The sequence below is a fragment of the Aptenodytes forsteri genome, unplaced genomic scaffold (genome assembly GCF_000699145.1).
Source record: "Aptenodytes forsteri isolate BGI_AS27 unplaced genomic scaffold, ASM69914v1 Scaffold183, whole genome shotgun sequence".
NCBI lineage: Eukaryota > Metazoa > Chordata > Aves > Sphenisciformes > Spheniscidae > Aptenodytes > Aptenodytes forsteri.
In genome coordinates, this window is record NW_008795918.1 from 3431002 (window position 1) to 3444780 (window position 13779).

Below are 13779 nucleotides of genomic sequence, written 5' to 3' on the forward strand. Positions count from 1 at the left end.
GGTGGATTTATATAGAATCATGCTGCGTTCCAGAATGCACTCACTCTCAGCCAGAAGCAGTGCAGTCTTTATTAAAACCTGTTGTTCATTTATATCTGTAACATGACATGATGTTAGAAATGAATGTTAAAATCCAAACAGAGTATTTGGATTTGTTGCATTTGGCTTAATTTTAGACTTCTTTCCTTGGTGGGATGATGAAGGGATGAGGAGAATATGTGTATTTTTAAAATGAAATATTAAGATTAAAAAGCGAAGATTTAAATAGTTATTTCAGTTTTATTTAAGTCTAGTGATTACATCTGCTGCTGTTCGTTATCTGATGCAGGAGTCTTCTTTCAAATGGATTCTTTCTAAACATACAAATTGGGGATGGGGACTAGGCTGCTGAGAGACGTGTGCCTGTTGGTAGATGGGTGAGCAGACTATGAAAACCCACAGAGTTTGCTGCAGATTCCTTCAGACCTTATGGCATAGGGTGGAGGTCTTCAGAATCCTTTATGCCCGGATCCCAGAGACTTGTTTTGTTTTGGGTTTTTTTTTGTGCAATGATGAATTAGAGCCAATGACAACAATGTAAAAATGCACAGTGAGGGTCCTTTTAGCAATGGCCCATTTCTTTGCAGGATGAAGATGAATGAAAATTGTACAGCCTGGAGAAATCCTGAGATACATGTCTCTATTTTTAGCTCTACTTATTAAAAACTCATGCATATTTAATAGTAAAAGTATTAATTCATAATAGGTCTCATCTTTATATAGCCCACTTTGTATTGTTGTCTTTTCATTAATTGTTCATTTAGATTCTGAAGGATTTCTGCTTCATTTAGTGCAGAAACTGAGGAAAGCAGCAAATACAGTAGTAATCCTGCAAGAAAAAAATTACAGTATGAGATCACTGAACTAAATAATGAATTGTAATGTGTACTCGCAAGGCAAGGAAGCATAGGCGGTAATAGCTTTGATATTTCTAACTCCCTAGCGGTCTGCATTCTAGCTCAAATAATTTTCTCATATAGAGAACACAGACCAGACACAGACAAATGAGTATTGGGTATGCCTGCAGGTGATGGTGGTGTATGCGAGTTACCGCAGGAGTATCGTTTTTGTCATAGTGGTGTTCCTTAGGGTTCTTAAATATTCTTCTCTTCGCTTGAGTGTGATTACAGGTTGTAAACTGTAAGTCATTAAACTGTTAAATAGAGAAAGCTTTTTCTGTCCATTTCCCTTTTCCCTTCTAGTTCTCTCGTTGAAATTTAGTGTCTCTGTGCTTTGAGCCTGTTCCCTGAAATAGACTCTGTTTCTGCAGAGCTGTGGTCCTCACCTCTGACAGCTTCAGCGATTGCACTGCAGCTGTTTAGCATTAAGCAGACAGGGACTTTGTATGGTGTAGAGTATGTCTAAGTGTCCTACTGATGTTCTTGCTACACCATAACAAATGCAGGCATCTTCTGTTAATAACCTTTTGATATAAATTAATTCATCTGACTCACATAATTGTAGAAGAGCATTTATCCAGAAGAGAGTAACGAGATACCAATCTGACTTTTTACTATAATGAAGTACTCTGTTTCTGGAATTATCCAGCTAAAATGGTTGCTTAAAATTATTTAAGTAGTGTTTTCAAAAAAATAGTAAAGCAGTTAGTTGGTGCATAAGAATTTTGTAGTAGTGCTCAAGCATGAAATTCTGAGCTAAATTATATTTCTGGGGAAAATCTGAAGTAGGATATAAAATTGCAATTTGCATTTCTTTAAAACAAATTGTTAGACTTGGAAATGTTTGTGTGCTGTTATTTTCTGGTTTGTAAACGACAACCAACAGAACTGGTTTGTTTTAGAGCCGAAGTGTGTTGAGTATTAGAAGTGAGGTATCCTGTAAGTGCAGAGGGCAGTATCATCATCTGTATACCATACCTTGGTATACAGCCCTATTGACTTTCTACTTGGTTTTATTGAAGCTGAAGGTGAGCAATTGTGTGTAATACAGGCAAACAATACAAACAGAATGCAGACAAATAGCTGTTTTTTTCTTATTCTGGGCTTTTTTTTGCAGGTTATAAGGAAATGGTTTAAAAGAGTGTAGAGCTGGTAAGTTTTCTGGAGGAGGAAATCTTTAGGGTGTAACATTGCTAGTTTCTGCAAAGATTACATTCATAGTTATTTGATTCTCTGCAATATTTGTAATTTAATATACTGAACGTAATCAGCACTGCATTTTAGCAGTGTGTTAGTTACTGTAGTAATGCTGTAAGTTCTGCTCAAAAAAACATATATGAGTATGTGGCTTAATTTTTACCTTTTAGCTACAAGTTCTTACGTGTTTTGAAGTGTTACGAAGACAGGGAATTGAAGAAAAGCTGATTAAAAGAAATTCCTAGTGAATCTAGGAATACTGTTACGCAAAATATGGTAGTATTGAAATGTTTTTGCTAATGGCACCTTCTTAACGACATACCTTGCACCATCAGCAAGCAAAAGGCATTGCCTTTGAGCTGGCCTAACAGTTCTTCTACTACTCCTGCTAGTTTCAGGGACATCTTTGGTAGCTGATTGCTTAGTATATTATCAGGCAAAAAGCTCCGTTAAACTGTAGGCAAGCAGAAGTGTTCTGACGTTTTATTTCGGCCAAAGTGTCTCCTCAAATCTTTATGGAAATGCAGTCTTTTTTGGGGGGAGATTATAACTGGTAAAATGTTCCTAATTGAAATACCAGAAGGGTAAAAGGGGCAGGAGGATGGAAATTTGAATGTGTACTGATGGACAGTTAAATTCATTCCAGCAAAATTTGTCAGTTTTTAAAAATAATTGTTTCCTGTTTTCCTGATCTACTGATTGTATCTGTAGTTTATTTATATGACTTAGGTACACAAAGCTTTGGGTTGGTTTTGGTTTTAATTTTACTTTGTTCTTTAAGGAGACCAACTGAGTCTTTTTTAGACATCTTCCACCCCCACTTCCCAGTCAGTTTTACCAGGCTAGAACTTTTAAAAAATGGGGAGTCAGGGCAATTACTTATCTACAGACCAGTGGGCACTTTTTTTAATTCTTTAGTCTGCTAGCATGTTTCAGTTATGGAATTCTTGAATTTGAAGTCAGTGAATATATGTTTTACACAAAGAAATGCTGTTTTTCAAGTTGGTAATATCCCCTTTGTGACAAAAATGAATAAATAGCATGATGAATTGAAGCGGTGTGCTGCTTTGAGAGGAACAGAGCATTCCTGTGTTTCCTGATAACGTGGGAATCTGTGTGAGATATGTACCTGTTCTGTGGTGGTTTGATACCATTTCAGTGAGTGAAATCAATTTTACGTGGTAGAAAACTGAGCTTGTACAGACTTGATAATGGGAATGATTGTGTTGGATTTGGACTTGGATGGGTGGAACAATGAATGCTCATTCATATTCATTGTATATTCCAGGGATTTCTATCAGTATAGAATGGATTTCCAGTTTAAAATTGAATAAAAATAAATTTATATAATTGCTATTTGCATAGTATATATATACTAGCTTTTAATAACTGCCAAATAAATACTTAAATCAGGATCTGAGTATCGCTCAAATACAGCTGTCATTTATGGATGTGACACTCATTGAATAGTATCTGCATTGGTACGGATTGCAGAGACTTGGAATGAAACTACAGAACTACTCTGATAGTAAGTAGTAAATAATTGTACTACTTCTTCTGTCAAGTGCATTATTTTATAAATGGCTTTTTGATTTGTGGCTTTTTTGGCCTGGCAGTTTTCCTTTCTTTTTTCAAAGGAACACATCTTTTCTTTGCTCTTTGTCAGGCTTTTTGGCATTGTACTCTTTCTTCTGGTTACGCTTTTATTTACTTTCCTGGGCAGAAAAATACTAAATTGTTCTTTTCTGTAAAAGTTCTGTATTTTGGTCTTTACTGTCCCTTGTGAAAAAGCCTGGGAAGAAGACATACAGTTGGGGAACTCTGGGCTGGTGCTGCTGATGTTCTGGAAGTCCAAAGACAGGAGGAGAGTTAAATGGGCTACCCATTTTTCTTGTTATTAATATGTTCTTGCAGGCTTTCACATATGTAAGTATGAGCATATATTACAGTTTAAATTCACATTTTCCCATCCTGTGACAAAGTAGGTTCTCACAGAGGTTATATTCTGTCTTTCTGGTATAGGCATTTGAAGGGGGTTATATTTTAGATGGATTGTGTGACCTGACATCAAAAGGGTAAACTGAGAGCAACTGCATCAGTACTTTGAGGGAAATTCTTCAGGACAACCAATCTACAGCAACTAGCAGCAGATATATCACTGTCATGAACACTGAAGATCAAATTGCTGGCAGTGGGGATTCTGATTTTAAAGTTTATATAGAATAATATTGTATTGTGAATTATCCAAGGCCATAGTTTCATGATACGCTGGGTTTAATGGCTACATGTTTATACCTCCGTTCTCTGTCTCATTTGTGAACTCAGCTCTTTGAGGGATGGTGCTACAGGTAAGATTACTGAAATAAATGAGCTTGGTTAAGGTAGTTGCCACTCGAGGAGGAGGTTGAGGGGCTGTATAATACATACGGAGCATAGCCTCTTGGCTATGAAATTGCGCTAAAATTTCCAGTCAAGTTTTGTTTCTTCATGTGAATAGTCTAGAGGATAACAGTGTATCTGGTACATTTCACTTAAATTTATGTGCAGTTCTTATATTGCTACTTCCAGTGAAAAACAGGGATGAGTTTTAGGCCATAGACATCCTCTTGTCTATTTGCAGAGCAATACTAAGATACATCTGCAGGCCAGCCAGATCTCTCAGCCTGGCAGCCGCTGCAGAAAGGATTGTATGAACCCTCCATAATCTCTTCAGTGCAAATTCAGATACGTTATCCAAGCTGTTGGTGTTGAACACTGTAATTCACCTGGCTGAGTTAGCTTGAAATGTTTTAGGGCTTGCTTACTCCATCTTAGCTGTGGGGATAGCAGTGCAGGGACACGGAACATCGTCTACACTGACAACGCAGTGTGTCAGTAAGTACACTCTAAAACTGGTATAACTGTAGGCATGCCAAGCTATATGTATGTGTGTATATGTATGTGTGCACTAGTCTCTGGATACGTATTTGTGACCTTTTACTCTTTTGACCAGTGGCCAGATCTTCTGTGTACCAGCTAGCTCCATGCTGAAGCTTTTGTGTGAGAATTAATATGGTAAGTTTTACTGAAAGCACAGCAGTACCTGATGGGATACTGGGCAGGGTGCGTAGACCTGTCAGAAATACGCAGAACCCTTCAGACTGCTGGTCTTCATAATAGGCTTGAGCAGTAACTTCTGCCTGTTGTAGGGGAGTCGCAGTTGGTGGATTGGAAGATGTAAGCCTTACTCAAACAGCTAAGGTAATATGATAATATGAGAGTGACATTTGTTTCCAGTTACATACAAAAGTGTGTAGGACTGACTTTACAAATGAATGGTACAAAAGTGCATTGAAAAGATCTAAAATAGATATTCTGTTACGCTCTGAATTAACGGAGCTATTCTGTTACGCTCTGAATTAACAGAGCTATTCTCTGGCCAAATAATGTGCTGCATAGACTGTTTTTAAAAAACATGTATTTATGCTGAACTATATGCTTTTTGCCCTTAGGGAATATTTTCAGCCGGTCTAAATTATACGGTGGTTTTGTAATCTGAGCTGACGTTTAACATCTGAGCTGAGTCACCAGATTCGAGTCCAAAGGAGACTAGTATGCGTGCGCATTTTCTCTCTCTTTCCTTTTTTCCCCTCCCTCTCCTGTATGGCAACATCCCTGTGAAATTTCAGCACAGTAATTTTTAGCTTTACCTTAAAACATCTGAATACAGTTTCCAGAATTAAATTCCGGTGCTAGTTGTGATTTCCCAGCAGCGAGTTCAGAGGATGAGTTAGCAGACCGAAGGCAGGGTATTCTCAGCACAGCTTACTTTTTTGTTGTTTTGTCAGTGGTTTGGGCATGGCTCAGAGCAGGGCAACAAAAGAAAAGGGCATCTAGACAAAATTCTGTCCTCTTTTGCTCAGTCTCGGGTTACTCCAACTTCCTCCACAGATCAAGAGAGGGAGTGATTTTGGTACTCTGAATTGCTTTTTGGAGGAGCCTCTGACCCTTCACTGAGGAGGCCAGCTACCTAGCACAGCCGCCTGCCTGGTGTAGGGCACATAATTTAATCTGGCACTCCCATGGAGATGGTTTGAATGGAGAAGTGAAAACATTTCTCTTAAGAGAGGATTTACAAAATGCTGCATCTTTCAAGATGCTTCAGTTGACTTTCTTGGCAATTTTCTTGGTTAAAAAGGAAATCTGGTTAAACGATCCTGCGCATATAGGTTTGTTTCTGGAAACTAGCAAGTTTATTAAATTCTTTCATCATCGTTGCTTCGGGCTAAGCTGTTTCTAAGAGTATCCAGTAATTATCCGATCATGAAAGTCTAGGGGGCTTTGTTAGAGGAGAAAGGAAGCAGATCAGCAGGAAAATAAAGTGTTTCTGAATTTAACTTGTCTCTTTGCACTTCCGGATAGAACAATTTATATTTCAAGATAGTTACTATCCAATTAACTTAAGCTTGAATTAAAGTAAATTTGAATTTTACTCTAGTTAACAAGAAAGTAGAGAACATTTAAGTACTTAAACTATATCTAAGTCCTGTGTCAGTTATGATGGTAGTTTCCTGTAATTTTTAATATCTCCTGAAGAGTACCCCAAATGAAAGAAGTATCCAGAACTGGCTATTCAAGGAAAAGCAGTGAATACAAATTTACTATCAAGTGTGCAAATTAGAAGAACTGGCGAAAAGAGACATCTTTCCCTTCTAATCTCTGAGATACCCTCAGTATCCTTGTAATTAAAAAGAAAAATGGTCAGAGGTGTAAAGATGTGATTTTTCAAGTTTGACATCTCTCTTTTGCTTTTAATTAAATCACAAATTCTCTAGGTTTAGAATGATCACTTTTTTTCCTCCCAAGATATCCATCACTGGACTTGTTCATATCATCTACCTGCATAATGTATTATTTAAAACATGCAGACCTAAGGAGCACTCAGGCATTCTAGGTAACAGTCAATATTGAACGATTATGATTATATTTTAGCTGAAGGATCTCATCAGTTTTCTGCCTGATGTTGATGCTCAGAACTGTGCAATTATGTAGTATAATGGTGGTTATATTTGAAATACTGAACTTCATGATCTACTGGAAAAGTATTAAATTTCTACTACATGATACAAGTTGATTAATTCATATACTGAATCATTCTAAAGACTTAGGATATAGCCATGGTCATGTTCATGTAAGTAAAGAGGCCTTATTAGCCTCTACTTGGTAAACAGTGGAGAAAAATAGAGATCCCAAATAGCTGATTTTTCTTGGCTCTTGAAAACTGTGACAGTTTTTACATTCATCTTTATCTAGGTGGCTGAATAGGAAGCAACCAAACGTGATAGCTTAACTCGAATCTGATAAAATGTTAGCGAATGGAGAAAAATCCTAATAATCGGACGGTAAAATAACCTTCTGACAGAAATTCCATTATGAGGATCGCAGGAAACTCAATGAGTAGAAATTCTTGGAAATATTCCGGGAGGAATAACAAGAAACGGACGTCTGGGCAGAAAGATGAAGCTTTTCTCTTATTACTGTCTGTATAGAAAAGAATGCTTCATGTCAGCTTTATCTGATTTTATTATTGGTTTGGTTTTTTTTTTTTTAATAGACCAAATCTGTGCGTCCAAGTAGTCATAGAAATACTAGAATATAAGCCTGGAAGAAAATTTAAAGAGCTATTGAGTTAATCTCTTTGTCTCCGGCAAAATCAGTTATGATGATCTCGCAGAGTAAGTAGCTGGTGAATTTTACCGGGAGGGGCCCCTCTGTCCTGCTGGCAGAGGCACACCGCAGCTCTGAAGGAGCTTGAAAGCTCTTTAGTACTGAGAGCAGGATAAGTGCAGACTGGTTAAGTGTATGAGTTAACCATATGGTTAACCATCACCCAGCTTCTTGGACAAGTTTTGCAGCTGACAGTGAATTCTGACTATTCTGCTTTGGCCAGAATTTCTAGCAAGTTTGAAGCCAGCATATGGATAGCTGCAAATGGACTGTAGTCATACTTTATCCCAGAAAATAGGCTAGTTTTGAGTTCTGTGGGGAGAAAAATCCGCAAATTCTGAATTTATTCAGGAAGTATTTTCTTTTCTCAGCCACTTAGAGCTCAGAGCTGGTCAGTTTGAGCCCTTTACTTTATTGTAGCATTTATAAATCTTTGTACTGAACAAAGCAATGTCACACAGTGTATAACTGGGAAACCAGCATGTTTTCTGTTCATCATATTCTTAATGTGTTCTTCTCCCTGTATAATTATGTGGATTGCTTATCTCAGCATGGGAGTGGCATTTGAGAGAGAATACCAAGCATCATGTGAATGTGTCCAAAGAAGAGCAACGAAGCTGGTGAAGGGTCTAGACCGCAAGTCCTATGAGGAGTGGCTGAGGGAACTGGGGTTCTTTAGCCTGGAGAAGAGGAGGCTGAGGGGAGACCTTATCGCTCTCTACAGCTACCTGAAAGGAGGTTGTAGCGAGGTGGGTGTCGGTCTCTTCTCCCAAGTAACAAGGGATAGGACAATTGGAAACAGCCTCAAGTTACCCCAGGGGAGGTTTAGATTGGATATCAGGGAAAATGTCTTCACCGAAAGGGTTGTCAAGCATTGGAACAGGCTGCCCAGGGAAGTGGTTGAGTCACCATCCCTGGAGGTATTTAAAAGACGTGTAGATGTGGTGCTTAGGGACCTGGTTTAGTGGTGGACTTGGCAGTGCTAGGTTAACGGCTGGACTTGATGATCTTAATGGTCTTTTCCAACCTAAATGATTCTATGAATGGGGGGAAAATTTGGAGGCCAGTTGGGCTGGACGGTTCTTCCTGCCCATCTGATGTACAGTGATGGAGACGCTCAGGTGCAGAGCGTTCCCCGAGGGCTCTCCCTGCCGAGCTTTGGCCGGCGGGCTGCTGCCCTGCCCACCTCCTCACCTCGCACCTCTTGCAGGTGACATGACATTGCAGTGCGGTGACGTGAAGCCAATCCCCCAGTGAAATGTGTTTTCGTCGCTTCCCCAGCGGCACCCTCAGCCACCCACTTAGAGTGCAAATCTTGTCCAGTGGGTAACCGGTTGTGCTCTCAGGGCCAGCCCTATAGAGTTGGTTTACAGTAAACGCTGTGGGAAAAGGCTGTTAGCGAGACCTGTAAACCACATAAAAGATCACTACGTAAACAAGAAGTGAATCACTGTTACAAGTAAGATAAACAAGGCAGCATGTGAACTTTAGTTTGTTTTGCATGATGGGGTGGGATTTTTTTGGTTATTCCTGTGCTGGAACTCCCAGACTTTCATTCATGTATTTTTTTAAACTGTTGAGTGTTTGACTGCATGTCAGAAATGGTTTGACGTTTCTTTTCAGTCTCCTTTAGTGAAGAAGGTTGGGCAAGGGGATTTTTCCTATCCGTATTTTGTATATTAAGTGGAACTTTTTCCCAATTCTGGTCCCTCTATGATTAGTAATTGAGGAGTATATGTAGATAGAAATAATCCTGAACTTGTGCCACGTAGAGATTAAGAGGAAATCAGTCCTATTTCTCTCTAAGCTTCTTGTCAAGTATTGAAGAAAACGCTGTGATACGGATAAGCAGCTTTGGTACAGGTTTCAATTTTCAACTAAAATACTTTGCTAAAGTTCGTATCTGCTGATTTCTCAAATGCCTATATTTTCCCTACGCTTTTGATTCAGTTTCCACATTTCAGCTTGCCTTCACGAAACAATATGCCTTGCCAGCTTGGTCTGATACTTAGTGAAATCGCTGCTCTGATCGCATTCAGCCTGATTAGCTAAACCTTCATGGCAGGGCAGGTGCACACAGCTAATTGTGGGTATTGTCTTTACAGTATAGTCTGGATGCAAATGCTGTTTCAGTGGCACTTAGCAGGAATTGAAGGTGGGAGGATAATTCTTATTTTCAGTCTCTTGTAGGATGTATGAGTTAGTGTACTGTTAGTTAGATTATTAATGACAGGCATCGGGAATTCTTAACCAAATGTGAGATAAGCAATTCCTTTTGTAGGCAGGAAGGCACTGTGTAAGGTTTTCATCCCATCGTCAGACTGAATTTTCAGACTGCAAATAATTAAAGTAGTGGCTCTTTTTTCCCTTCCATCACTCCTTATGGTTTGAGTTTTATGGCAATCACCTTTTCCCCTTTTACAATATGAGTGTCATATTTCTCTCTTTACAAATCTCCTTAATTAACCTCCCAGCTTACTGTGAGATGCTACGTAGCAGAGTACTGTCTAACACGACACTAGGGCCCCTTTACAACCTTTTTCACTGAATTTAGAAAATACTCTAGAAGCTTATGAGTCCTGAATTTTTGGAGGTATTTTTTCCATAATAAACTTGCATGTAAATGAGCTCCTAACTTGTTCGTTGCAAATTGATTTCAATTGCTTTAAGTTATGTGATTTGTTGGTATCATTGTTTAAATCATGACTTTAAGACACTTGGATTTATGAGTAGGATCAGAGAAGTTACCCAGCATTTAGATTTGTGGTGTACTTTACTTTCAGAAACTATAATGATGTCTGTGATTCACCAGAGCGATAACAATTAGGACTTAAGAAAATGGACTGTTGCGAAGGAGTTAACATTTTTCTCAGGCTGTTCTCATCTCTCAAACTGTGGGATAGTCCTAGCTAGTACAAGTTAGTTCTTACAGGTCCTTAAACATGGATGAGTGTGTCCATCTGCCACATATAAATTTTCAGTATGTTCCGACAAATGCCAGTGCTGCCCCGGGTACAGTGTACTACTGTGCAGCTGAACGAAATTTTTTCATCCCTCCTATTAAAACTTTAACTTGTAATCCTCCTGCATGACACTTACTTTGCAGTGATTTTACTGCTGTAAAACCACTGTATACAATAGTTCAAAATTACATAAATCTCTAGTTGTGGGACAGAAGATTAACTTGATAGCGCGCTGTCAGTCTGTTAATTAATCTTGCCCGATCTCCTAGTGTGGAGGGCGGTGGTACCCAGTCAGGTGTACGTGCTTGCTGTGGCAGGCAGGCTCAGGTGCAAATCGGGGCTCCTCCTGCCTAGGGGGTACAGCTCTTTCACTGTGACATTTAAGACTTACTGTTAGTGTGTGCTGTTGCCCAGATCACGAAGTAAAAAAGAAGGGTGACAAAAAAAAGGCAGGGGATTGCAGTGACTGGCTGATCCCTGCGTGTTTCACTGGCTTGTAGGGAAGTCGGTGGCTATTTCTTATTTACCCTCCTGGTCTCAAAAGTCACCCAGGATTTTCAGATCTATTGAATAATGCTCCGCATAGAGAAACAAGATAATAACTTCCCTGACGCTCATTTAAGAAGGCCCTTTACACCAAAGTTTCCTTTTCGTCACTGACACTGCTGTCAGATGCAGAGTGTGTGGGAACATGACAGAGAAGGAGTTACTGAACCCCACTGACGTCCAGCACCAAAAATAAAATGTTTTGTGTATGCAGCCAAAACATTGCTCATTCAGGAAAGACTGTGTCGTGTACTTTGTGAAGTAAATATGGTAATCTCCATGTCACTTCTGTATATGTAGAATTATTGAACTGAATTTTTGTTTCTTTCCTTTTCTGCAATATTTGATGCTGGACCATGTACAGTGTGTGATGAATTGCATACAACTGGGTGAGCTGAACTTTATTTTTCCCCTTTGTTAGTTCTTAATATTTCAAAACATCTCCTATTGAAGAAAAGCTAAAAAATAGCAGAAGGATTTGTGATAAACTGGAAGAGTGCATACACTGAAATGTTATTAAAAAGAAAATTGAAGATGAGTGATAGGAAATTGAAGGGAAGAGGCAGTTCTTGAAGATTCATCATGTGGGGAAAGAGGAATGAATAGGAAAAAAAACCCCTCAAAATATGAAAATTTTTTTTTTTTTTAAAGAATTTTTCTTAGTCACAATCTTGGGATCTCCAAGTGCTTTACTTGTTTTTTCTTTTTAATAATTAAATGTCTTTTGCCCTCTAGAGGCAGAGGTTTCTGTTTAATAAACCAGTTGTCAGAAATTTGATTGATAGCAGTAGTGTACTGGAGGTCTAATTACAGTTATAATACTATGGAAGTGGCCAACCAATCCATTTGCTTCTCGTGGGCTCTACCTAATTCTGCATTACACGCTTCCTTCCTTGAAACAAGGAACATTATAGCAGGTGACACTCAGCACTGTCTGACAATGCTTGGGTTATTTTAAGAGAACAAATATTATCTGCGTATGATAGCTGAAAGCTGTGACACCAAGAAGAAAGCCCAAGAATAATACACAGGTACCTCTTATTTGCTTTTTTATACGTGTACATGCACACATTTTTCTTATATGTGGTTATTTGTCTGTATAAAAATAAGGAGATATTTCCTGCAGTATACATTCCTCACAGAAGATACTATAGTGGAATAATTGATGTTGTCACTGGTTAAGTTGCAATCTGGTCAGAAATGTTGAAATACTATTCTCAAATTGTATGAAGAGTGTAAGGAGCCCAGGACCCAATTTCTTCCTGGTGAGCTCTTGGAATTACTACTGGGCAGGAGGACTGCTTTGGTTTGGTTTGGCTTTGGAGGAAATAGGTGGTTCCTATTCCAGGTGAATATAGTACAGAAGATCATTTTCACAGTTTTGGCTGAAAAACACATTACCAGAAAATTCAGTTTCTTCTGAAAGCAAATGGTTCTGCCAGATGAAGACTATTTTATTTCCTCTGTAAAATAAAGAAACAATGAGTTGATATAAACTATGGCTTTTGAAAAAGGCAAACAGCTTTGGTCGAAGTCACGTAGCTTAGATAAGGAAATTTTCATATTCCTTCTATGGCAAGAGGTTCCCCATCGCCAGTTCTATCCTCCTATAAGCTGTTGCCTCTGTTTTAATATTTTGCTGTTCTTTTCTTTCCTTTCGGATGATTTATCTCAAATTGTGAGTTATGTGAGGGCTTATTTTCAAATGGCGGTACTTTTAGTAGCTATGGGTAATGAGATGCAAGTTTTGCTTCTGAAGGTATGGTGTGATGATATTGGCATGTCCATTTCAGTGAAGACCTTCTAGTGTCTCCTCAGGGCTAGAGGAAAGCTGTTGAATTTGTAGGGCCTCTGTTTTCTGATGTATGGAAAAGAACAACAAAATCTGACTGCACGGGTAAACTGACATGGGCTAATTGAATATATATCCTTAGTCTAAAGTACCGCAGTCAATGGTCTGACATGTTTTTGTATGGTGTAGAGGATCTCAGAAGCTATGCTTTGTATCTTAAAAAATATAATCCTTACAAAATGATTTTATAGTAGCATAAATCTGTGATACCATATTTCTACTGAAATATGTCCAACCTTATTAATATCTTCAACACTTTACTGATTCTGAACATACAGTGCATAGAGAATATTGTTGGAAACTAACATATCCAAGTGAAAGTACATCATATACTGCTGTGATTTCTTTGGTGGAAGATGAGTTCATTATCTCTTCACTCTTTAGGCTACTGCCAGACTTAAATTAGCTTTGTTACTGTGGCTGTTCTTGCCAGATAGATGGTCTTGGATGTTTTGCTTTCTGCTGCTTTCTGGCTTATAAATGTTATTTCATGGTGTGTGGTTAACTCTGAATTTTGTCACAAATGATTCATGCTTTTTTTTTTTTTTTTTTTTAATATACACACACTGGGGGGGTT

General features: G+C 38.5%; 1 protein-coding gene across 1 annotated transcript in view; it reads left to right on the forward strand.

Annotated features, from left to right (window-relative positions):
• The window catches only part of HECW2 (HECT, C2 and WW domain containing E3 ubiquitin protein ligase 2), a 166016-nt gene that overhangs the window by 32767 nt on the left and 119470 nt on the right, over nt 1-13779 (forward strand). The gene's annotated exons all lie outside the window — the stretch shown is intronic.